The following is a 24,025-nucleotide window of genomic DNA, read 5'->3' as shown; positions in this document are numbered from 1 at the left end:
GCTTTGTATATGTTTCCCTCTTTGTCTGCATACGCTTACTCTCTTTTTAACTTAAAGGACAACCTTTGGGTGTCCTTCAGGTTGTGGTACTACGTCTCATCAAAAACAACAGCAGGCGTGTCTGTCGACTGCCAGGTCTGCTCCACTGGGGTGGCTGTCCCTTGGGTCCCTGTGTGAGTGGCTTGGTCCTGGCGTGGCTGTGAGAGCAGAGGTAGGAACTTGGAGAGGAGGCTTCTTGTGGGAGATGGTTAGGTGGTGAGGGGCACTGCCCTCTGGGGGGACTAACATTCTGGTGGGCCTGGAGAGTGAACAGTATGAAAAGGGTGAGACTGGTCTCTCCTGGTCACTGGTGTCCATTTTGCTACCTGACTGCTCTCACTTGCATCCCACCCCAGTGACACCACCTGATAGGAGGTCCTTTCTGGAGCCTGGAAGAAGTGCAGTATGTTCCTGGGCATCCACTGCGAGCTAACTACATCCCCAGTCTCCAGTTCGGCGTTATAGCCGCATAAATGGATTAGTACATCCATGGACCTGGTATGTTTCTTCCACCTCTTTTTTGCAATCGTATTGAGGTACAGATGACAAATACGCACTTAAAATGGCACGTATTTAAGGTGCGCAACCATGCAATCACCACCATCAGCTGACCCACGCAGCAGCCACCTCCCCAAGCTGCCTTTTCTCCATGGTGAGAACATACTGAAGACCTGCTTTCCTAGCAGATTTCAACTTGTGACATGTTACTGTCCAGTCCTCAGTCACCTGCTCTCCAGCCACATGAGTGTCCGTGGTCACCTGGTGGACCCACATCCTGGCTCTCATGCAGAAAGCTGCAAAGTCCATGGCAGTGTGCAGGTCTCCTGGGGACACCGATTCCATTTCCATTGGGTGTGCCAGGAGTGGGCACACCTAGAACCTCAACCATGAGGGAGGCTGAGGTGGAGTTGGAAGTTCAAAGCCAGCCTGGGCAACATGGTCAGATCCCTGCTTTGTTTTTTATTTTGAATACATACCCAGACCCAGAGTGAAACTGCCAGATCACAGGGCATTTCCATTTTTACATTTTTGAGGAATCTCTACACTATTTCCCCACTAACAAAGGGTTTCCTTTTCCCCACAACCTTCGTAGAACTTCCTATTTCCCGACTTTTTGATCATAGCCATTGTGGCAGGTGTGGGGTGGCAGCTCACGGTGGTCTTGGTCACCGTTTCCTTGGTGATCACCCATGCTGAATGCTTCACATCTATCTGTGGCCCCTTTCTCAGTCTTCTTTAGAAAAATGTCTGTTCAGGTCCTTTGTCCATTTAAAACGTTTTTTTTAATTTTTAAAATTTATTCATTCTATTTGGTTGTACATGGCAGTAGAATGCATTTGTACATGCATAGATCATATAGAGTGTCCTCTCTCATTTTTCTGATTGTACATGTTGCAGGATCACATCAGTCATGGTCATACATGTACATGAGGTAATAACGTCTGATTCACTCCACTATGCTTCCCTCCCCATACCCCTTCCCCCTTCACTCCCCTCTACCTAATCTAAGGTAATTCTATCCTTCCCTCCCCGGCTCCTCCACTGCTAATTGTGAATTAGCTTCTGCATATCAGAGAAAACAGTCGGCCTTTGGTGTTTTGGGTTTGACTTATATCACTTAGCATGATATTCTCTAACTCCATCCATTTACCAGCGAATACCAGAATCTCATTCTTCTTTAAAATTGAGTAATACTGCATTATGTGTATGCACCACATTTTCTTTACCCATTCATCTGTTGAAGGGCATCCAGGTTGGTTTCATAGTTTAGCTACTGAGAGTTGAGCAGCTATAAACATTGATGTGGTTGTGTCACTGTAGTGTGCTGATTTTAAGTCCTTTGTGTGTAAACCAAGGAGTGGGATAACTGAGTCAAATGGTGGTTCTGTTCCAAGTTTTCTTAGGGTTTATTCATTAAAAAGTTTTTGCCATTGCTTCATATTGACCCTGCTCCTTACGTGTTTTGGATATGAATTCCTTATCCATATGTGATTTTTCCCTGTTACACAGTTGCCTTGTCATTCGATTGCTTCTTTGCTTGAGAACTATGGTGCACTCCCGTGGCCCCCCTCTCCAGCAAGACCCTCCTTCCCACAGCTTCCAACACCTTCTAGTAGTCCGTTCAGTTATGACCCTTCAGTGAATTAATCGTGGATGAGATCAGAGCCTCTGGATCAGTCGCCATCCAACAGCCCGCCTCCGACCGGCTTGACTGGGGACTGGACCATCGATCCTTGAGCCTTTGGGGAACATTTCAGATTCAAACCACAACAGACCCCTTGTATTATTTTTTCTGACTAGGCTTTCTGGTTCGGTGTGTCGATAGAGGAGGTGAGAGTGGGTACACTTGTCTTATTCCTGGTCTTGGAGGATGAATTTTCAGTCTTTCTCCCTGAGCATGAAGAGCTACAGCTTGTTGTGTGTGGTCTCTATTGCACAGACCTGCCCTTGAGAGTCTTTATCAAAATGATGTTAGATTTTGTCAACATTTCTTCTGTAATTGTTGAGCTGATGGTGTGATTTTCCTCCTTGGTCCTGTGAATGTGCCGTATCACATGTATTGATAGCATGTGGTGAGCAATCCTTGCATCCACTCTTGGTGGTGGGGTGTCAAAGTCTCCTACTAATATTACATTGCTTTCTTTTTCTCCCTTTAGATCAATTAATATTTGCATTATACATTCAGGTGCTACAGTGTTGGGTTCATATATATTCACAATTGCTATGTCCTCTTAATGAATTGACCCTTTTAAAAGTCGCCTCGTGACTTTACTTGTCTCTTCTTACAGTGTGATATACTGATAGCCATGTCTGCTCTTCTTTTGTGTGGAATATCATTTTCTGTGCCTTTATTTTCAGTCTACATATGTTCTGAAAGCTCACCAGAGGCTCTTTTGTGGGGGAGGCACTAGTTGGGGTGGAGCCCAGGGCCTTGCACATACCAGCAAACTTTCTACTACTGAGCCACATCCCAGAACTATTTTATTTTGTGACATGGTGTCACTAAGGTGCCCGGGCTGGCCCTGAGTTTGCAATTCTACTGCCTCAGCCTCCCCAGGAGCTGGGATCATAGGCATGAGCCACCAAACCTGGTGATTAGAGTCTCCTCTAGGCAGCATGTAGCTGACTTTTTTTTTTGTTTTTTCAGTCTATTCAGTTGCTCTGTCTTCTGACTGAAGAATCGGGTCCATTTCCATGCCAGGTGACCATTGACGGTAAGGGTCTACTATGTTATTTAGTGACTTGTTTTCTGGCTGTGGGCTTCTTAGGCTGTGCCTCACATGGCCAGGGGAGCCAGGTGCTCACTCCCTGGGGTCTCTGTCTTCCCTGTGGAGAAATCACAGAACCCGGCATGCTGTCTTGGCTTGGAGCTGAGCCCGGGGTGGGGAGGGTGATCCGGGCAGGGGGTTGTGCTCCAGCATGTCCTGGGGCTGCTGCCCTGGACTCCTGGACTCCCACAATGTGGTCCTCACAGCTGGGAGTCCTCAGGATCCATGCTGGTTAGAGGAGGACAGCAGGAAGCTCCTGTTCTGCCTCCTTGGTGAAGCCACCTGAAAGAACAAGACGACACCAACTGTCCGTCCCGGAGAAGTTCCGCTTCATTCAGAGAACGTGCACACTTTCATGGAGTGGAGAGAAGTCTCACAGGCCAGGGTATGGGACGGCGGTAGGTGATTGGGCACGCTGTGTGGCTAGGGGATTGAGGCAGGGCGGTGGAGAGTGACTGGGTGCGGGCCGCGCGGTGGGAAGCTGACACTCCGGAGGAGAAGCAGGATAGGATGTGCGCCATATTGCCGAGGTGGGGTTCCAAGGGGGGTGTTTGCAGCTGCTTGCAGGGGGTTAGTCCTTATACCACCTCTTCACATCTCATTTTGAATTTGCATTTATGACGCCTCTTATTTGCTCCTTTCCGTCACTCATTCTCTGCCTTTTATTAAGTGGTTACAATTTTTCCACATTTTTATTGGTACATTATGGTTGTATGTAATGATGGCGAGTGATTATATTTTCTTGGTTCGCTTTTTACATCTAATAGTTCAGAAATCGTTCTCAGTTTCTGTGCTCTCTATCCTTTCTTGCAAACCCTTTAACTGGGTTTGATTTTCATCTTCCTGAAGACAGCTTTTGTAAATTCTTTCAGCATGAGTCTGTTGGTGTTAAATGCTGACTTCCTCTGAAAATCTTTATTTTTCCCTCACTTTAAAATTTTTTTTTTTTTTTAGTTGTTGATGGACCTTAATTTTACTTATTTATGTGTGGTGCTGAGAATCCAACCCAGTGCTGATGCACGCTAGGTAAAGCGCTCTGCCGCTGAGACACAGCGCAGCCCTTTCCCTCACTTTTAAATGCTTAACTGGGCATACACTTCTACACGGACAGTGCAAGCATTTTATTTCAGTATTTGAACATATGATTTCATTGAATTCTAGTTTCTTTTGTGGTTATTACTAAACCAGCTGCCATTCTGTTGTATTTTACCTTTTTCTTTCTGTTTAAGAATTTCTGGTTGCATTTTATTGTCTTTAAATTTTACTATGCTGTGTCTTCATCTGAATTTATTTTGTATTTCCCTAGGGTATCTTCCCTGGAGTGAATTGCTGTATTTAGAAAAATCCCTCTTTCAGCCTTTCTACATAATGCTGAACTGTTTCCCCAGCTGATTGTATTGGCCCACCTTTCTGTGAGTTCTCCCCTGTTTACACTACGTGTGTCACCTGGATTTTTGCCTGCTTATTTTACAATACCCTTGTCAGCAAATAAAGGAAGACTGCCTTTCAATACCACAGCGAAGAAAGAAAAAGTTGAAATTGCATGTCAGTCACCTTGGATGTGAGGGAATCATCTCATCTCATGTAAAACTGTGAGAGTTTATTTATTCACTTAACCTTTTTTTCTTTTTTTAGTTGTCAGTGGATCTTCATGTTATTTATTTTTATGTGGTGCTGAGGATCGAACCCAGTGCCCCACAAATGCTTGGCGAGTGCTCTACCACTGAGCTATGACCCCAGCCCCTAGTCATTCAATCTTTTTTTGTGGGGCAGGGATTGAACTCCAGGGTGCTCGACCACTGAGCCACCTTGCCAGTCCTATCTTGTATTTTATCTAGAGTCAGAGTCTCACTGGGTTGCTTAGGGCCTCGTGACTGTCTTTGAACTGGTGATCCTCCTGCCTCAGCCTCCAAAGCTATTGGAATTACAGGCGTGCATCACTGAGCCCGGCTGATCATTTAATCTTTAACAGACTTTTGTCTGATCTTTCTTGACTCCTTGAAAATGAACTTTGTTGAAAACAAATGCTTGTTTCCTTGTTCTGAGCTTTTCACTTAACATCTTAAAAAATGAAGCTTTTCATTGATTTGGAACCTGGTAAAGAAATGGGAGTCTTTTCTAATTTTTAGCCCAAAATTCCCTGAATCCATTATTAGAAGTTCTATTTGGTACTTTTTCAAATTTGCTACTTCAGAAGCATATGGATTCTTTATGGACTCTATTCCTCATCATGATAAAAATCTTTGTATGTGTGTGGTCTAGGAATTTAGTGAGCCATAGGACACATAAAACATGCAGGACAGCGTCTGTTGTTCCCAGGGCGACCACAGCGCCATCCCACCCGCACAGTTCTGGAGCTGACAGGTGGCTCCACAGGTAGCTCATCCAGGAACCGCATGCCCAGGGCCTTCCCACACCTGCTCTGCAGGCCTGTCCCCACCGGCTGCCTGGAGAGTGACTCAGGGCCTTGAGCTCAGTCTGCATGGCCTCCCCAGGCTCCTGAGGCAACAGTGACACTGCGTCCCGTGACTGTGCGTGAAGGTGGTGTCCCTGAGGCAACAGTGACACTGAGTCCCGTGACTGTGCGTGAAGGTGGTGTCCCTGAGGCAACAGTGACACTGAGTCCCGTGACTGTGCGTGAAGGTGGTGTCCCTGAGGCTCCATCAGGGCAGGGACAGTTGTGCTCCCGTGTCCCTGCCATCCCAGGACCCGACTTGTTGGAGACTCTCCTTGGAGAAGGGACCCTATAACTGTTCGCTCGTGGCCTGTTCACCCTCTTTCTGTGACACAGGACCCTGCTGCTTCACAGTTTCCCTGAGGCATCCGTTGTCCCCATTTACTACTGTGTGCACAGCTGGGGGCTACACTTGCCTGAGTTGGCTGCTGTGTGCCTGATTACCAAGGGGCGGTCTTCACCATCTCCACAAAACCAAAAGAGCCAGGTCAGCGGGAGGTGCCCTGCTGTCTGTCTGTGTTCCTCCCTTGGCCTCCCTCTGCCCCTGGCTGCCCAGGCACTCACACTGGGGGCCTCTCCCCTGCGGTTAGTTTTTCCTGCCGTGCTTCATCTGCTCTTCTCACCCTGGACCATGACTTTGCTTCTTTCCATGTAATCTTTGTCAATCACTTGAAACAGCTACCTTTTCTCCAAGTTCCTTAGCCCTTATCTTTAAAACCAATTTGGGCAGTATTTAATTTTATGCATAGCACTTTCCTTCCTAGTTTACATTTTTCCTATCACAGGAAGCAATGCAGGATTGAGTCCAAGCAAGAGAACGTCTGTTAAAGACAGGCCATTTTCCCTGTGTTCAGCACCTTCCCCAGCACATGCGAGGTACTCCAAAGGTCCCTTTCAAATTCAGTAATCCAGAAGTCACTTCATAGTTTTCACACAGAACACCTCATAGTAGGTTTGGGAGGTCCCAGTCACAGGAAGTGGCCAATCTGTAGTCTGTACCTCTGGGTCAAAGAGTAAGTGAGAAGCAGGCACAGCACCCACCAGACATGGTGAGGTAGTCTGTCTGCTGCATCACCTGGGAGGAGCTGATGGGGCGGGAGCAGCCCCAGAAGGTGGAAGCACCGTACCCATGTCAATGTAGTGTCCCTTGAGAGGACATCTGTCCCCATCATCACGGAATAATTTTATTTTTTTGTTTAATTACTTAATGTTTCTGATTATTTTCAGTACTTAACAATGACTGTCTACATTATTGTCCATATTTAGGGAAAACTACTTCTAAGTTATTTTACACAAGTAATTGGGTATTTAGTTCTTTTATTGTGATTGCTCTTACAGTATTTCGAAAGCAGGCAATTCTACAACCATGTTTACATGTCGTCTGTACTTCTCAGGAAAACATAAGAACACAAACTCTTGGGGTTGGAGGTGTAGTTCAGTGGTTGAGCACTGTCTAGCTGATGGGAGGTTTGGGTTCAATCGCCAGCATTGCCTAAACAAACAAAAGACTGTCGGGCACAAAGTCAGAACGCTCACTTCCTTTTATTCGTTTCACAGGGAGATAATTAAGGGTGTGTTAGTACCATGTGCCCTACCCACCCCTCGTGTTCTGAAAGACACGATCAAGGAATATGCCAATCCTACGCCTAGACCACATTCATGCCAATCTTTCGGCCTTGTCCACATTTTAAAATCAGTACATTTACCTGCATTCAACGCAAAGGTGAGGCTATGTTCCGCAAGGCGTACCAGGATCCGCCTAACGCACTGCACAGAAGTGTCCTGCTGGGCACCGAAGGAACGGTGCCCATCAGTCTAAGAGCAGGCTGACGTCAGAAGTGCCTGAGGAAATCGGCAGAGCTCTTCTGTGCTTCTTAACTATGAAATGCAGACTTTTTCACTTTTTTGGCGTAAGAATCTGATTTAAGGTGGACACCAGCCACACGATTTCATCAAAGTGCGCGCAGCGGCATTTCGGGCGTTTACACCCATCGCGCCGGGCGAACAGCGGAGCCCGCGCCGGCTTCCTCCGTGGTTTCCTGACACAGAACCACACAGACCTGGGTCCCGACCGCCGCGAGTCCTCGACCCTCGGACGCGGAGGACGGCGCGGGTCCGGCGGCGGGGCGCCGTCCCCGGGCGCGGGCTCCCCGGCCTGGCCGCCCTCGGCAGGTCGCAGCCGCGGGCCGCGGCGGGCGCACCCGGGGAGGGCCCGGCGGAGGCCGGCGGGTCTGGTCGGGCCGGGAGCCTCCCGCCGCCGCCGCCCCGCGCCCCCTCCCGGCAGCGGAGACGGTCACGCGGCCCCGAGCGGGACTCGCGGACTGGGCGCTCCTCCAGCCGGGCCGCGCGGGCGGGGGCTCGGCGCCCTGACGGGCAGCGCCGCGGACCAATGGCGGCTCCCCGCCTCCGGGCGCGGGCCAATGGGGCGCGCGGGGCGGGACTTCCGCCCGGCCGGTGCCATCGCGCCGCTGCGCCGCGGGCCGTGGTCGGCGCGCGCTCAGTCATGAAGTCTGGGTAGCGGCGCCTCCAGCAGCGACGCGGCCCGCGAGCGGTTCCGGCCCGCCTCCAGGTAAGCGGCGTCCTGCTCCCGGCGCCGGCGGCGCTGCGCCCGGCCTGGCGGGGAGCACGCCCGGCTGCCGCGGGGCTCCGGCGCGGGCCGGCCGGGTCTCGGCGGCGCCTGGTCCCGGCGGTACCCGGAGCCGGCCGCGCAGCCCTCTGCGGAGGGAGAGCCGCGCTGCCGGAGGAGCCCCGCCTGCGTGCGCCCCGAGCTGTCGGGCGGTCGTTCCGCCTCCCGCGGTGCCTTCCGGGCGGCCGGAGCCCGGGTGATGCTGGAGGCTGCTTCTGCTCCAGCACTTGCCGCAGAGTCCTCGGGCGAAACTCCTTGACTTTAGTTGCGGGACCTTTCTTGTCTTTGGAACAAAAGGAAAAAAGGCAGTTACTTCCTTTCTCTTTACTCGACCCTCTTTTCCTCTCCTTAAATGCCCAGCTTGCAGGCCGGGACGTGACCCCGCTAGGCCAGAATCTGCGTCCCTGACCTCGGGCACTCGCACCTGCGCCAGGATGCTCATTGAGCTGACCTGCATGAAGAGCTCTGCCCAGAGAGGGCGTGGGCGCGCCTCGCAGCCCAGCGAGGGTGCACCAGAAGCAGTCATGCAACTTTGGAGCAGCCACAACATGCTCTCCAACTGCTTTTGGTGAATTCCTCTATTTGTCCTAATCTGGCAGAAGCACATTTCCCAAACTATGGTGTCATCCTGAGTTTCAGCACCGTGGGCAGCTGCTGACTGTTGTTACCCTAAAACCTGCCTGGCTGTCCCTGTTCCTCGGTGATGTAGCAGAAACAGTGCGACTAATGCATTCCTTTTCAACAAAGATGTATTGTTCTCCGAGAGGAGCACCGGCACTTTTTTGACACAATGCAAATGAGTAAAAAGAGAAGCAGATCGATTCAAGATTTAAGGAAGGGCTTTCAAGGGTCTAATCTGTTTTAAGGACAGTTTTTAATGGGCTGAGGAGATAGCTCCATTTCAAAGTAACACAACTGGACTGTAGTAGCTTAAGCAGAAGTTAAGAAGTGTGCAGTGCTGAATTCTGGTCCCTAGGGATTTGTTAATGGATTTTGGACTCAGCGTGTTGATGTAGGCACTAAAAGAAAAGAAGAAAAAGAAAGAAAAAATAACTGTCAGAGGACATCTTAAGGAGTAAGAGTAAAAATTAGTTCATGAAGCTTTTGTTTCAGATTTTTAAAAAATGTGTGTGTCAAGATGAAGATGTAAATATAATGCACATTATCATATTATGGCAAAAACAAATGTTTCAAAATATCCAGAATTTGCGAGTCAGGCTAGGTTCAGCTCTGCCACTTATCAATTCTGTGACATTATCTATAAATAAGGAAAGAGTTGTGAGGATCAAGTGAAATAAAGTACGTTTGTTGCAGAGTTAGGCCTCTAAGTTTTTAAGTGTTTGGGTAGAAGTACAGTTCCTCCTTTTGTGTAAGAAAAACAGCTGTCATGTATGTGCAGATACATGCATATAAAGTACGTCTGTTGCAGTTAGGCCTTGAAGTTTTTAATTGTTTGGGTAAAAGTACAGGTCCTCCTGTGTAAGGAAAAACAGCTGTCATGCATATGTGCAGACATAGCATATAAAGTACGTCTGTTGCAGAGTTAGGCCTTTAACATTTTAATTGTTTGGGTAGAAGTACAGGTCCTTCTTCTGTGTAAGGAAAAACAGCTGTCATACATATGTGCAGACACATGCATGTAAAGTACGTCTGTTGCAGAGTTAGGCCTTTAACATTTTAATTGTTTGGGTAGAAGTACAGGTCCTCCTTCTGTGTAAGGAAAAACAGCTGTCATACATATGTGCAGACACATGCATATATTTTAAACCTCTTCCTGTGAAGTCAGCTAGTTTGATGTCTCCATGTATAATGTAGATCCTGTGGGTAAAACTTTGGCTTGGGAGGTTTGATACTGAAGGATTTGGGGCAAGTTCTTATTCACCCTTGTTACTTCTTGCACACATTTTGGTGGGGCCTGGATAGATGTGAGCATTCAGTGCACCTCCCTTGATACTTTGTACTCGGCATCCCAGAGTATCATGTCAGCTTTTCTAGCACACATTTTGGTGGTGAGGGTAGAACTCAGGGCATGACGGCTGGGTTAGGGTTAGATCTCTCAGTTAAGTTGGATAGCCAGGCATTTTGTGGTTTGTGGTTCCTCCCATAAAGTTTTGTGAAATGAAGTGGCTTGGGCAAATATTTAGTAAGCTTAGTTCCTGTTGTTGGACCTAAAAATGATTGACTTTTAAGTAAAAGGTATGATTCTAGGCATTCAGGGGTCTCTGAAGCAATACTTCTTAGCAGAAGACAGCCAGTTTGAGTGAGAGCAGTGCTCAGCCTGACGGGTCACATGGGAGAGGGAGAAAGTTGGCAAACATCGTTAGTTTCTCAGAAGAGGAAACAGAATTAGTAGACAAGTGAATTCCTTTTAATAAAGCATGATGGTGAATCATGGTTAAAAAATTCATATCTTGTGTAGATATTTATTGAACATATGTAAAAATATAGTATTTTTAAACTGCACATTGATCTGAGAACAATGAAAGCATTTGATTGGTATTGTCAAAGTTTATGTCAGCATATAAGCAACAGCAGAAGAGTACGATAGTTTGCTGTGGGCCAATACCTTTCTTGGTGCTTTGTGTTATTCAGCATGATCCTTAGGCTTCCCTGTAGAAGATACCATGATTACCAACGTGTTCTAGGTGGGGAGACAAGGGCATCCCAGATCCATGACTGGCTGAGCTCATATAGGTAGTTGGTGGAGGAGCTGGAAGTTGAACCTTGGTCTCTTGGCCGTCTAAAGCTGGCCCCTGTTGTCATATTTCATTTAAAAATACAGAATGCTCTTGGGCTGCTGTGGATTCTTAACTTTCTGGTGACTTCGGGTAAACTCATTTTCTGTCACTCCTGACGCGGTTCTGGGGAATCAGAGAGATTGTGAAGCAGCAGACACTGCGTTCAGCACGTGAGATGCCTCACGCCTCCTTTGTTGAGGATGTGGCCGTTTGAAAGCTGGTTGGCGATTGGAAGAGGATGGGGCACCCTAGCCCAGGTGGCACTCCTGTGGAGGTAGGAAGACAGCATCCGTGATTGTGCGTTTAAGGAACCTCTGGTAAAGCGAGGGGTGCAGATCCTGGAGCTCCTCATGTGTCAGACTGAGGATTTTGTATGTGATATTTTTTAATATATAATTTTTAGGTATTAATTGATACAATTTTGAGGTTTGTTTCAAATATTAGATTAATTTATGAGATGTGCCTGGGACTTGGTAGAGAGTAATTGAGATGTCTCTGTTATCATCATTATCTTTTTATGGTACCAGGGATTGAGCCCAGGGGTGCTTAACCATTGAGCCACATCCCCAGCCCTTTCTATTTTGAGGCAGGGTCTCGCTGAGTTGCTGAGGGCCTTGTGAAGCCGTGGAGGCTGTCCTGGAGCTTGGATCCTCCTGCCTCAACCTCCGAGTTGCTGGAATTACAGGTGTGCCCCCCTGCGCCCCTATCATCATTATCTTAAGGAAGGGGGAAAAGCAGAGTCCCAGGACTGATGGTAAGAAAGAAAGCAGAACATCTGGAGGGCCTTTTACACTTGAAATCAGGCTCAGGACAAGTTGTACAGGGCGTGCAGGCTCTTTTCTTGGCAGATTTTCTGGGGTTTGTGCAGTTGGGTGGGGCGTGATGTTAAATTAAGCAGTAAAATCTATGCATCTCTGAATTATTTTTAGTTTTCTGTCGTGTTAGACCTGAGTAGCTGGCAAATGAAATGTCGTGTTCTTGAGCATGAGGGCCGAGGAAAGGTCTCTGTGCCTTGTGACACCATGCTCGGAAGCATTTCTTGGGTCCTACTGTTCGAGTTTTTCTATTGCTTTCTTTCACCAACAAATATGTATTAAGTTCTTCCATGTCAAACACTGTCATAGGCACTCAGAGTACATCGGTGAACTGAGGAGACAGAGACTGTTGCTCTGGTGGTATTTGTCTTCTCGCAGGGGAAATCCAGTGCGTTTTCATAGTCAGTTTTGTCTACTGTGTGTTTGTGAGTTGGACGCTTCAAGCAGGTAGCGAGGAATGATAGCAGATTGGAGCGGCTGAGCAGAGCGCTGTTGCAAGGGACCTGGGCCTCGGCCTCTTCCGCACTGCCTGGCTGCCTGCCGTGGCTTGTTCTGTCGCCGCCCGGTTTACTTGGTCATCTCCTATTTGTCACCTGAACTGATGAGTAGCAAGACCTTTAAAATAAGAGAGCCTTTAGTGCTCAGCAGATGCAGGTACACAGTACGTGTTCCTACAGGGAGGAGGTGCGGTGCTTGGGCAGCGGCTGGATCTGGTGGGAGCTCTGACCGCAGCAGCCCCCTGGCTGTGTGCTCACTGGGCTGGGGGCCTGGCGGGGAGGGAAGGTGCTGTGAATGGCTTCACTTGCTTGTCTTTGAGCTTGGAACGGAAATAAGGTTATAATGGCACAGCCAGAATTGTCAGCTCTAGGGGATGTGCCCACCAGTAAACCGGGGACTTTGCACAAATAACTTCACCTCCAAGTTCATTTCCTCATCTGTAATGAGGTGATTGGAATTTTCCAGTTTTTAAAAAAATCCACTTTTAAGATTTCTTATAAAATGCCTGTTGTACTAATATTAGAGATAAAATAGAGCAATTTATGGCCTTCCATTGAGTAAGGGTAAAGTTAAATTTATCCTTATAGTTAATAAACTAGATGTTTTAATGTTTGATCCTATTCGTTCTTAAGACTGCTTTGTAATTTTTTAGAATAGAGCCACCACAGCCAAATACGGGAAACCATAGACATATTTTCCTCTCTACCCTAGGGAGAGGGAAAAACAAGCCGTGGTGTCTTGGATCCTGATGATGCTCATGTTAGTCGTGATCCTTCGCTCACCTTAGCACACTTGCCCCCTGCCTCTGGTCACTGTGCATGAGCTAGGTGGACAGGGTCAGCCGCGTGGCCCCAGGCCACAGGAACTAAGGGATGGTGGGAGTGGTGAACAACGACCTTTAGTTCTGTGACCTCGTGGGAAAGAGAAGGCACCCAGGAGAGGCTGGGAGAAGGGAGTGGATGGCCAGGCCCCAGCCGCAGACAGGCGGTGGCAGCTAGTCCTGCGCTCCCCAGTCTGCTGGGGCGGTTATTCAGGGAGTCATGGCATCAGGCCTTTGTCTGTCACTTAGGTAACCTATGAAGACATTTATGTAATTTCTGGTTCTTTCAACAAGGTTGACTTTCTTGAGCAAATCAGGCTTCTAACTAAAGACTGAGGAACGTTGTTATTTTGTGTTTTTAGGGTATCAGTGTTAACGAAACAGACATTAAAACCTGTAAGTGTTCATAGTCACATTGATGTAGACCGAAGACAGCTGACGTTGCAGTGTTTTCTCATTGGTGTAAAAGAACTCCTGGTCAGCTCTGAGAATTTGGTTTAGAATCGTTTCTAAGGAGTTAGAGATTTGTTGAAGTTTGAGGGATTTCTAATGGTTAGGACGCCCAGTTAAACCTTGTAGAGGGATTGAAATAATCCCACCGAGGAACTGGTACCTGAGTATTTCCAAATGAAGTCATGAAAGACAAAAGGAATTGAACTTCTTTTGCTTAGATATTAAACACTTTGGTGAATGTTGAAGAATTCTTTACTCTTCGTGTGATTTATATGTTTGACCTTCTACAGGAAGAACTGTGTTTGGAATTTATACTTTTGTGCAACATGAATTATAAATAAATGTTTTTTTTAAAATATTTTTAAGTGGTGGATGGACACAATACCTTTATTTTATTTATTGTTTGTGTGGTGCTGAGGCTCGAACCCAGTGCCTCACATGTGCTAGGCAAGTGCTCCACCACCGAGCTACAACCCGGGTCCAAATTATAAATGTTAACTGCTTTTTTATTGGAAAATTGTTTGAGTTGAAATTTACATAACATAAAATTAACCATTTTAAAGCACCGTTCTGTCCAGTGTCAACACATTTTATCACTCCACAGTGGAGCCTCACTCCAGGTGGGCAGTTTGGAGGCCTGGGGGACCTGGCCTTTAATGCCTTGCTGCCTTATCACCAGGTGCCTGGTGGTCACTCACGTCACTCCTCAGTCCTTCCCAGCATGTCTGATGGTCACTCAAGTCACACCTCTGTCCTTCCCAGCATGTCTGGTGGTCACTCCTGCACACCTCCGTCCTTCCCAGTGTGTCTGGTTCTCTCCATGGCTGAGTTAGGGTGACGAACGCATTTCTTGCACGTGAAAGTCCAGTTGTCTAGTGCTGCTTATTGGAGAGTGCTCACTGGTCTTGGCACCTTTATTGAAACCAGTGTCTGTAGATAATCTGGGTTTATTTCTAGACGCTCAGTTCTTGTCCTTTGGTCCACGTGTGTATGTGCCCTCGTGGTCCTGTGCTGTTTTGATTACTGCAGCTTTGTAGTACTAGATCTTGAAGTTCAGAAGTGTAAGTCCACCTCTGTGTTCCTCATTCTATAAATTGTTTATGCTTATTCCAGGTCCTTCGCATTTCCATATGAATTTGAGGATTGACCTGTCTGTGGGCAGTAAGGGTCACTGGAATGCTGATAGGCGATACATTGAATTGGTAGGTGGTTTGTCCAGTACTGCTGTCTTAACAGTATTGAGTCTCCCAGTGTTTTGGCTTTGTGGCTGTCTGTGTGCCAGTCTGTGAACTTTACTCCTGGCCTTCTTCTGAACGGTGCTGTACGTGAGGTTTTCCCAGTTCAGCCTTTGGACTGTTTGTCAGTGGCATATGAAGACGTAGTGATTTTGTGTGCAACATTAGTCGCTTGTCCTGGTCTTCTGCTTTATTTTTTACTGTGCAGACAATGTCATGAGGGTCCGCAAGACAGTGGAAGGTGTGTCCTTTGGTGTGGGTGTGTCCACTCATCCTGGGTGCCGAGAGTTGTGGGGCGTCCTTTCAGCACAGGGCTGGAGGGAGTGCCAGGACTTGCACCCTTTCATTTCCAGCATCATGTTACGTTGGCTGGCCACTTTAAAAGCATACGGGGACTTTTGTTTTTTTAAACTTGGAGGAAGTGTCAGTACATATTTTATTTAAAAATTCTTATTTTTTGTGATGATGTTGTGGAGAAAGCCTTAGGGATCAACCATATTTATCACAGTCTGGTTTAGAGATCCATGAATAGTAAAGATAAAATTGGAATGGAAGCTGATTTGAACATAAAAATGATCATTGATATACATTAGTTTACTTTTTTAGTGTTCCTTGAAATATGTTTTCAACTACTCAGCTCTAAAATATTATTATAAATAGATTGAAATGTGAACAATTTCAGTCTTACAAATGAGACTAAAACATGATTTCATATGATATAAATAAATAAGAATTTTGGTGAGAAATGGGACAATGACTACGGTAGATAGAATAATGACATCTCCCAAAGATGTCCACTTCATAGTACCTGGAACTGCGCGTGTGTTACCTCCTTAGGAGAAAGATGTCCACTTCATAGTACCTGGAACTGCATGTGTGTTACCTCCTTAGGAGAAAGATGTCCACTTCATAGTACCTGGAACTGCATGTGTGTTACCTCCTTGGGAGAAAGATGCGCATCTCGTGGTACCTGGAACTGCGCGTGTGTTACCTCCTTGGGAGAAAGATGCGCATCTCGTGGTACCTGGAACTGCGCGTGTGTTACCTCCTTGGGAGAAAGATGTGCATCTCGTGGTACCTGGAACTGCGCGTGTGTTACCTCCTTAGGAGAAAGATGTCCACTTCATAGTACCTGGAACTGCACGTGTGTTACCTCCTTAGGAGAAAGATGTCCACTTCATAGTACCTGGAACTGCACGTGTGTTACCTCCTTGGGAGAAAGATGTGCATCTCATGGTACCTGGAACTGCACGTGTGTTACCTCCTTGGGAGAAAGATGTGCATCTCGTGGTACCTGGAACTGTGCGTGTGTTACCTCCTTAGGAGAAAGATGTCCACTTCATAGTACCTGGAACTGCACGTGTGTTACCTCCTTGGGAGAAAGATGTGCATCTCGTGGTACCTGGAACTGCACGTGTGTTACCTCCTTGGGAGAAAGATGCGCATCTCGTGGTACCTGGAACTGCGCGTGTGTTACCTCCTTGGGAGAAAGATGTGCATCTCGTGGTACCTGGAACTGCGCGTGTGTTACCTCCTTAGGAGAAAGATGTCCACTTCATAGTACCTGGAACTGCATGTGTGTTACCTCCTTGGGAGAAAGATGTGCATCTCGTGGTACCTGGAACTGCACGTGTGTTACCTCCTTGGGAGAAAGATGCGCATCTCGTGGTACCTGGAACTGCGCGTGTGTTACCTCCTTGGGAGAAAGATGTGCATCTCGTGGTACCTGGAACTGCACGTGTGTTACCTCCTTGGGAGAAAGATGTGCATCTCGTGGTACCTGGAACTGTACGTGTGTTACCTCCTTGGGAGAAAGATGTGCATCTCATGGTACCTGGAACTGCGCGTGTGTTACCTCCTTGGGAGAAAGATGTGCATCTCGTGGTACCTGGAACTGCGCGTGTGTTACCTCCTTGGCAGACAGAACTTCGCATGTATGATTAAGCCGAGTATTGAGGGCAAGGGAGATCATCCTGGATTATCCAGATGGACCCAGTATAATCACAGAGTTACTTAAAAATGCAAGAGGGATGCAAATGAGGATTTGGAAGAAAGCATTGTGGGAAGGAATCCATGTGTCATTGCTGGCTTTGGAATGGAGGAAGGGGCTATGGAATTGTATGATTGAAGACATTTTTATTTTAAAAACTGTTGGATAATAGCCTAGACTAGAACAGAAATCTGTGTGACTTAAAACTAAATGGTGTTACCAGGAGACCGTGGTTGCTGTTTCAGATGCTTCTCCCGATGACCCACCAGTGGCCGTGAGTCACCTCATTTCTCCCCTATTGGTAGGCGAGAGACTGCCTTCTCTCACCCGACAGGGGTACAGACATTTGTACCCTTTCTTTATTGCTTCTCTGCTCCACACTCACTCTTCAGTACCTGCTCTTTGGTAACAGACTTTAAACATTTCTTCTTCACAAAGAATGCAGTGGCAAACTTTTTTGGTTGCCACAGGAGGCAAGGTGCCTCAGGAGCTTTCTGAGGAGTAGGGGTCTTTCTCCCCAGTTCCTGTAATCCAGGTTGTGGGTTCTCCTGCTCCTGCTACGTGTCCTTTAGGCAGGTGGGGTCTCCAGTGGTGTGTCTCTGTCATGTGCACAGAATGCACAGTCCCTCAATATCCTCACAGCTCAGCCCTGGTGACCGCTTTGCCGTAGCCCTTTTGAGGTGGACACTGTGAACTCCAGGCCTCATGCCTGCAGTGCCTTGCTGCCTCTGGGTGTACACCCTCAGCCCTGGCTGGCCTGCACCAGGGGCACTGTCTCCTGGGCCCACTGCAGGAGAACTGCACTCTGCAGGCCTGTTCCCACAGTGGTCCTGACCACCTCTGTGCCTGCCCTGCAGCCCTGGCTGGCCTGCACCAGGGGCACTGTCTCCTGGGCCCACTGCAGGAGGACTGCACTCTGCAGGCCTGTTCCCACAGCTGTCCTGACCACCTCTGTGCCTGCCCTGCAGCCCTGGCTGGCCTGCGTCACAGGGTAGTCTCCTTCCTGGCATCTTGGACCAGCGTGTTCCAGTTAGCCTGGTGAAATTCTTGTTATCTGGTGTGCTGTAACCCGCAAGCTCCAGTGAGGACTGATTCCAGCCTCCCTCGGGGAAGGACCTCTCTTCCAAGCTCGCCCTGTTGCGTATCTCCCTCAGTCATAGTGTAATAATTATTTTTCTTAAAAAATTAGGAAGAGCTGTATTGACTGTGATAGATACAGAATAAGCTTTGCGTATTTTCAGTACGTACCTTGATGAGTTCTGACATTTTTATAGCTATGAAACCAGTATGGTAACTGAGCTGATGAATTCGACCCTCACTTTCAGAAGCTTCCACATGCCCCTCTGGAATCCCTCTCTCCTGCCCCTCTGCTTCTCTTCTTATCTCTGCATTTTACTATCCTGTTGCAGTTTAATAATTATTTATATCAAATGTCCCTTTAATATACTTATGGTTTGTCTCATGATCAAAGTGGGGAGTGGTACAGAATTGGTGTCTGGAGAGGTTGCAGGAGATGGACCTAGAATTCGAGGTTTCGGTATTGATGTGGTCAGGCCTCTTGCGCTCAGCAGAGTTCCTTGTCAGTAGGAGTTGGGATGCTGGGTCCATGATGTCACGACTAATCAAGCTGTCACCTTCGGTTGGTAGAGTGTCACCTGATGCACATGCGTGAACCCAGGTGGTGCATGTTTGACCTTTGTGGCCACAGTGGTGACTGAGGACTGCAGTGTGGGTTGGAGGTTTTCGGGTGTAGCTGAGTACTTACAGAGAGAGTGACAGCTCAAGTTGTGTACTCTTTCCCCAAGATCTGCCCCCTTTTCAGTCTTGTTTTGCTATTTCACTTCAAAAGAAATTGTTCCATCTCCAGATTGTGAATAGGCTTGGGAGTCAAGAACTTGGTTGCTTGCTCATTTTATTTCATGGTTTTCTGTGTTTTGTAAAAGCAGTGCACACTTAAAAACTCGAACAGGTGGAACAGATTCGTTAAGATTTCTGTGTATTTTATTTGGTATTTTGTTTAGTATATGTTATATAAAATGAAATAGACTTTAGAAAGTTTCTTTTTTTTCTTATTCTGAAGCACACAGGTGAGTATAAAGAAGATAAAAAGCATATAGAATCCTGTTGCTGGCTCTTTGTGGTACAAAATCCATGGATTTTTGTCACCGCCTGCAGCAACAACTTGCACGGGTCTTATGGGTGGTGGAGTGGAAACTGAGCTACTTATATCTTTCTCTTTAGTGCACTGCTTCCTTGCTTGTTTGTTTATAGAGGATAGAGGAAATGAGGTTTGCTTGCTTTGAGAGGAGAGAGAGAGAGAGACCCTGCTTATCAGAGAGAGAGAGACTTTGCTTAAGAGAGACTTTGAGAGAAGGACAGGCTTTGCTTAGAGCTTAGAGGAAGAGACTTGCTACGCCTTAAAGTCCTGCATCCTGTGAACTAAGGGTACGTCCACCCAAGGTGCCCTAGTGATGCGTCTCAGTTCTCCGTTCTGCGATCTGCCTTCCGCTGCTGCCTGCTAGCTGCTGTGCCGCTTTTCCCTACTAGCTGCCGTCGCGCGTTTCCTAGCTGCTTTCGTGTTTGTCTTCTACTGCTTTTCTTCTAATGGCTGCTGTGTCTCTGTCTCACTCCGCCTACACTTATATCACCTCCAGGAGGCGGAGAGCAGGGCCACGCCTCTTACGCAAAGATTAGGCCAGACGCTCCGAGCAGGCAATTAGTGCTCGAGAACACATGCGCATACATTGTGTGCGTGGATGAGAAAATCACCTGAGTGTGCTTATGTCAATTAACCTCCTCGCTGCCGAGGTGATCAGGCGCCATCCCGACGCCGCCAATGTGGCACAGCCCCCCACAGAATCCCACCATCCAGGGTTTACGTGCATCAACAGATTATTTTGTTTATAAAAGTTATATATATACTTAATGCATGCTTAAAACTCTTTCCACCTTTTTTCCCCCTTCTTGAGCCGGTGTCTTACTATGTTGTCCAGTCTGGCCTCTAACTCCTAGACTCAAATGATCCTCCAACATTAGCCTCCTAAGTAGCTGGGACTGCATGTATATACCACTGTGCCTGTCTGTAATGGAAACAGTTTTTGATTTATTTTTGATCAGGATGGGACCAAACCCAGAGCTTTGCACATGCCAGGCAAGTGCTCTGTCTTTGAGCTGTATCCCTGACCCTGCAGAAAACATTTTTAATGTTACAGTCTTAAATTTTTTTTAGCTCAATTAACATATGACTACATTCATAGGTTCTGTGTATAGAGAGGCTGAGTTCGAATTCATCCTACAAACATTAAGCACCTAATACATACTTGGCACTGTTTGTATACACATAAAGATCTGTGTCTTTGAGGAATGTATTTTTTTGTGGTACTTAGGGACCTTAAATGACAAAATAACACGAAAATGATAGAAAGTAGTAAGTGTTATGAGCAGCAGCAGCTCGGTGAGAATGAGGCTCGGCAGGTGTGTGGACGGTCTGCAGTTGGTGCCAAGGGAGAGGAGTATGTTCAGGAGAAGGGTAAGGACAGAGCTGTGGGCGGTCACCAGGGGCCAAGGCACGAACGCGGGCTGCCCAGGGGCCGAGCCGGCTCAGCTGGGTAAGTAAAGAAGGCGAGTGGGGATGGAGAGGGCGAGCGAGGGAGAGGTCATTTTCTTCAGCACGGCCATGGCACTTGTGCAGAGAACTCCGAGTCCCCGAGAACGTGGCAGAATGACAGTAGTGACCTTCCCTCATTGTTTTTTATTTTAAAGATTTTTTTTTGAGGACTAAAAGGAGGCGCTTTCAAGTCAGGTGAGTGGCTGGCACAGAGTCCAGTGCTCTGTCAGTGTTGGGCAGTGGGGGCACGGTGGGTAGCCTCAGGAAACCCAAGCGTTCCGGGTCAGCAGGCAGGTGCTCATGTGCACCAGGCGTGAATTCTAATGACCGTGAAAACCAGGGTTTTATCCTGTTTCCCTAAATGGTGCCTACGATGCTGCTGTCCATGAAAGCAGTGTCATTGTTAATTGTATTTTCCTTGTTTGCGTGTGGCTTATTGCTGGGGTTGGCAGCCTTTGGCTCTGGTGTCAGCAGGGGAATTAGAGAAGATCGTAAAGTGTGTTTTTGTTAGAGTTCCTATTTCTGCTTTTCTTTTTCTTTCTACTCTGATTTGGCCCTCTGTCCCCTGTGCATTGGCTGGCAAGGAGTTTAAGCATGAAGAATTGGTATGCCACTTGCTTATCTGTGGTAGAGAAGAGCGCTTTCCAGATTCAACTTGATCATAAGGATCACTAGGGGACACTTTAAACAATGAGATCAGAGGCTTTCCGTCTGGATCTCCAGGGGAGGGGCTGGGAATATTTTCATCTCAGGCCTCAGGTAGTATGTGACTCACTGGAGTGAAGTTTATTTTCCAGACTTCCCTGGCAGTTAGTTACCTGGAGTACATGTTACCAATACGAAGAAGATGACCAGATCCTGCCTCCTTTGTGCAGGATGGGAAACGGTAACTGGGGTGGCTGGCCGTCTGGTTCTGATGTTTGATGCACTCAGTGTGTGCCATGTCCAGCAGTTTTCAGAATATTGTCATGTAGTGAGAAAAAGCAACAAGACCTCGTTTTGAGTATCAGGTTGCAGTGGGCTTATTTTTTTATTTTTTAAAATGGCTGGACATCATGTGCATGGGTCGTGAATTCTAATGGTCACAAAAATCAGGATTTTTATCCTGTTTCCAAGATGCGACTGTCCATGAAAGCAGTGTCATTGTTAATTCTTTTCCTTGTGTGTGTGTGGCTTATTGCTGGGGTTGGCAGTGCGCATGGAATGTCTGTGTGACTTGAAGACCAGCAGGAAAGCCAGCCTCGCCTCCCCGGAGCCCCTGAGCACCATTTCCCACCACTGCCCCTGCTGACCTGTCTTGCCGCTGCTTGATTTCCAGATTGCTTCCTTCCTTCCATGATTTTACCTCTTAACTGTGGATCTCTGCACCACCTGGTTTGTTTAGAGTGGGATCTAAGTGCTCACATTCTTTGTGACTTGCTTCTTTGCTCAGCTGCACTGTTGTGAATTCATCTGTGGGGGTGATGGGGCCCTTACACATTCCCTTACTGTGGAGAATTCCATTGGCTGCGTGCCAGTTTATTAATGCCACGCTCATGGATGGTGCTCAGTAATATAATGTTTAACAGAAAAAAAAAAAAAAAAAAAAAAAAAAAGGTTGCCTCTGTCTGCATAGGGACTAAGGTGCATTTTGGGGAAAAACAGGACATGAGTGTCTAACACTTAATAGTAAAAATATCTTTGATTCTATTACGATTGGTACTTTGATATCGTAAAGTATTGTTTTCATGGGGGAAAAGGCAATTTGAGTACACATCAAACTTTGGAACAGTTAGTAGAAAGACTCTGAGGTTGGAAAGCATTAGGTGTTTTGAGGAAACTTATTTCTTAATCTTTAAAGTCAAAATTTTGTTCTTTTTGCTCACTTATTGAAAAAATCAAATTGTAAAATAGTCATCAGACAGAAAATTTTTGTTTTGGTTGATGGTAATAGTAAAAATCTTAGATGAAGCTTGGTGTTAGTTTGGAATGATTTCATGTTAGAGGAAGTTTTTCTTGCAAAAAAATTGGCATCTAATTTTTTTCTTGAAAGTTAAACCTTGTTTTATTTTTTATTTTGTTTTCTAATTTATTATTTTTACTCATGAAATTTGAACCATTCTCCTTAAAAACTTTATAAAACTATGATTTATGGGAATTAAACTGTGGTATGTGTTAGCAGTCCTGTCGGAACTCCTGGAAATCACAGTCCTTTTAAGGAATATGATGACATTATTGATATGTTCAGGTGTTGTATGAATTAAGAACATTATTCTGGAGAAGATCTTGTGGTACAAAATGTTTTGCCCACATTTGGATTTACCCTTCACAGAAGTAGTTAACTGATCGTTCACTATTTTTTGGCAGTGCTCAGTACAGCGTACATTCTTTGATGCCTTTGAGAGAGAGAAGTTGGATTCATCATAACTCACACTGTTTGTGAATTAGGAAAAGGCTGCAGTTACTCAGTAGTGGAAGATTTTGACCCTCTTGGTGAGACCGTGCTGCTCATGCCCATAGCTCGAGCACCAGTGGACGGTTGGCGTGGTGGGAGGCTGGCTTTCGGACATGGATGACTGTTTCCTGAGTGTTCGTTGGCACTGAAGCAGTTGACATCAGGCTTTTGAGTCATCAGAGCTAAATGTTATTTATGAAAGGACTTTCTGAGATGAATGTTTATCTTAAGCGCTTCTAAATGGCTTTCCCATTCTTAAAATGAAAGTTTTAAAATGTGATTTTGTGTAAATGAATTGTGTAGTATTTCCCCAGATTTGAAAGTGAAGATAGGATTTACCGTGAGGCTTACTAATGTTTTACTAAAGCAATTTTTAAGTCTTACGGTTACCAGACGGGAATCAGATGAGTAACCGTGGCCTGCACGGCAAAGCCATGCAGATGATCACATGTGCCCGGCAGGGTGCCCAGGTTCTGGAAAACGAAGCCAAGAGAAAATCAACACGACCATAAGTCGGTTTCTCATGAAAAGATCAAAAAGTTAACAAATTTTTAACTTCATTGATTGAGAAAAGAGGTAAGGCTGTAAGACAAAGCCACGGCCAGGCTAGTTTTGCAGGTCTAATGGCTCATCTGTGATCATAGAGGGGTGCAGGCTGCACTGCAGGAGCAGGTCTGTCTGTAGGGAAAGGAAGCAACAGCAGAAAACAGTGCTGCACAAAGGCCGGCTGCCGCAGTGGCCTCAGCCTCATTGGAATATGATTTGAATAGTTGGCTGCTAGTGATTGACAGAGCCTCAGCTGCTTGTTGCCACCGTAGATCACAGTCTGTTTGCACACGTTAGGTAGCTTCACACTGTGAACAGAGAAATTGTTAGACCAAGCTTACAAGTGTACAGAGGAAGCTTTAGGCAAATTTAATATGACTTAACCAAAATCAGAAGTGAAAGGGGAGACATAATTACTGACTTTAAGGATTGAAAGGGCATGATGCAGTTGTATACCAAGAACCTGGATCACCTTAACGAGGGGACAAAGTCATAGAAAC

The 24,025-nt window shown here is 46.6% G+C and overlaps 1 protein-coding gene across 3 annotated transcripts in view; it reads left to right on the top strand.

Annotated features, from left to right (window-relative positions):
- Positions 1–8,180: 8,180 nt before the first annotated feature.
- Positions 8,181–24,025, top strand: part of RNF13 (ring finger protein 13) — a 123,548-nt gene continuing 107,703 nt past the window's right edge. For 2 of the 3 annotated variants that reach the window (XM_079100963.1, XM_079100961.1), the window contains exon 1: positions 8,181–8,332. The gene's annotated coding sequence lies outside the window, so the exon portion shown is untranslated. Of the gene's footprint in view, positions 8,333–8,749; positions 8,958–24,025 lie in introns of all 3 variants that reach the window. The other variant, XM_079100962.1, reaches the window with a different exon arrangement.

Source organism: Sciurus vulgaris (assembly GCF_902686455.1).
Source record: "Sciurus vulgaris genome assembly, chromosome: 10".
Taxonomy (NCBI): domain Eukaryota; kingdom Metazoa; phylum Chordata; class Mammalia; order Rodentia; family Sciuridae; genus Sciurus; species Sciurus vulgaris.
This window is presented reverse-complemented; position numbering and strand designations above follow the sequence as displayed.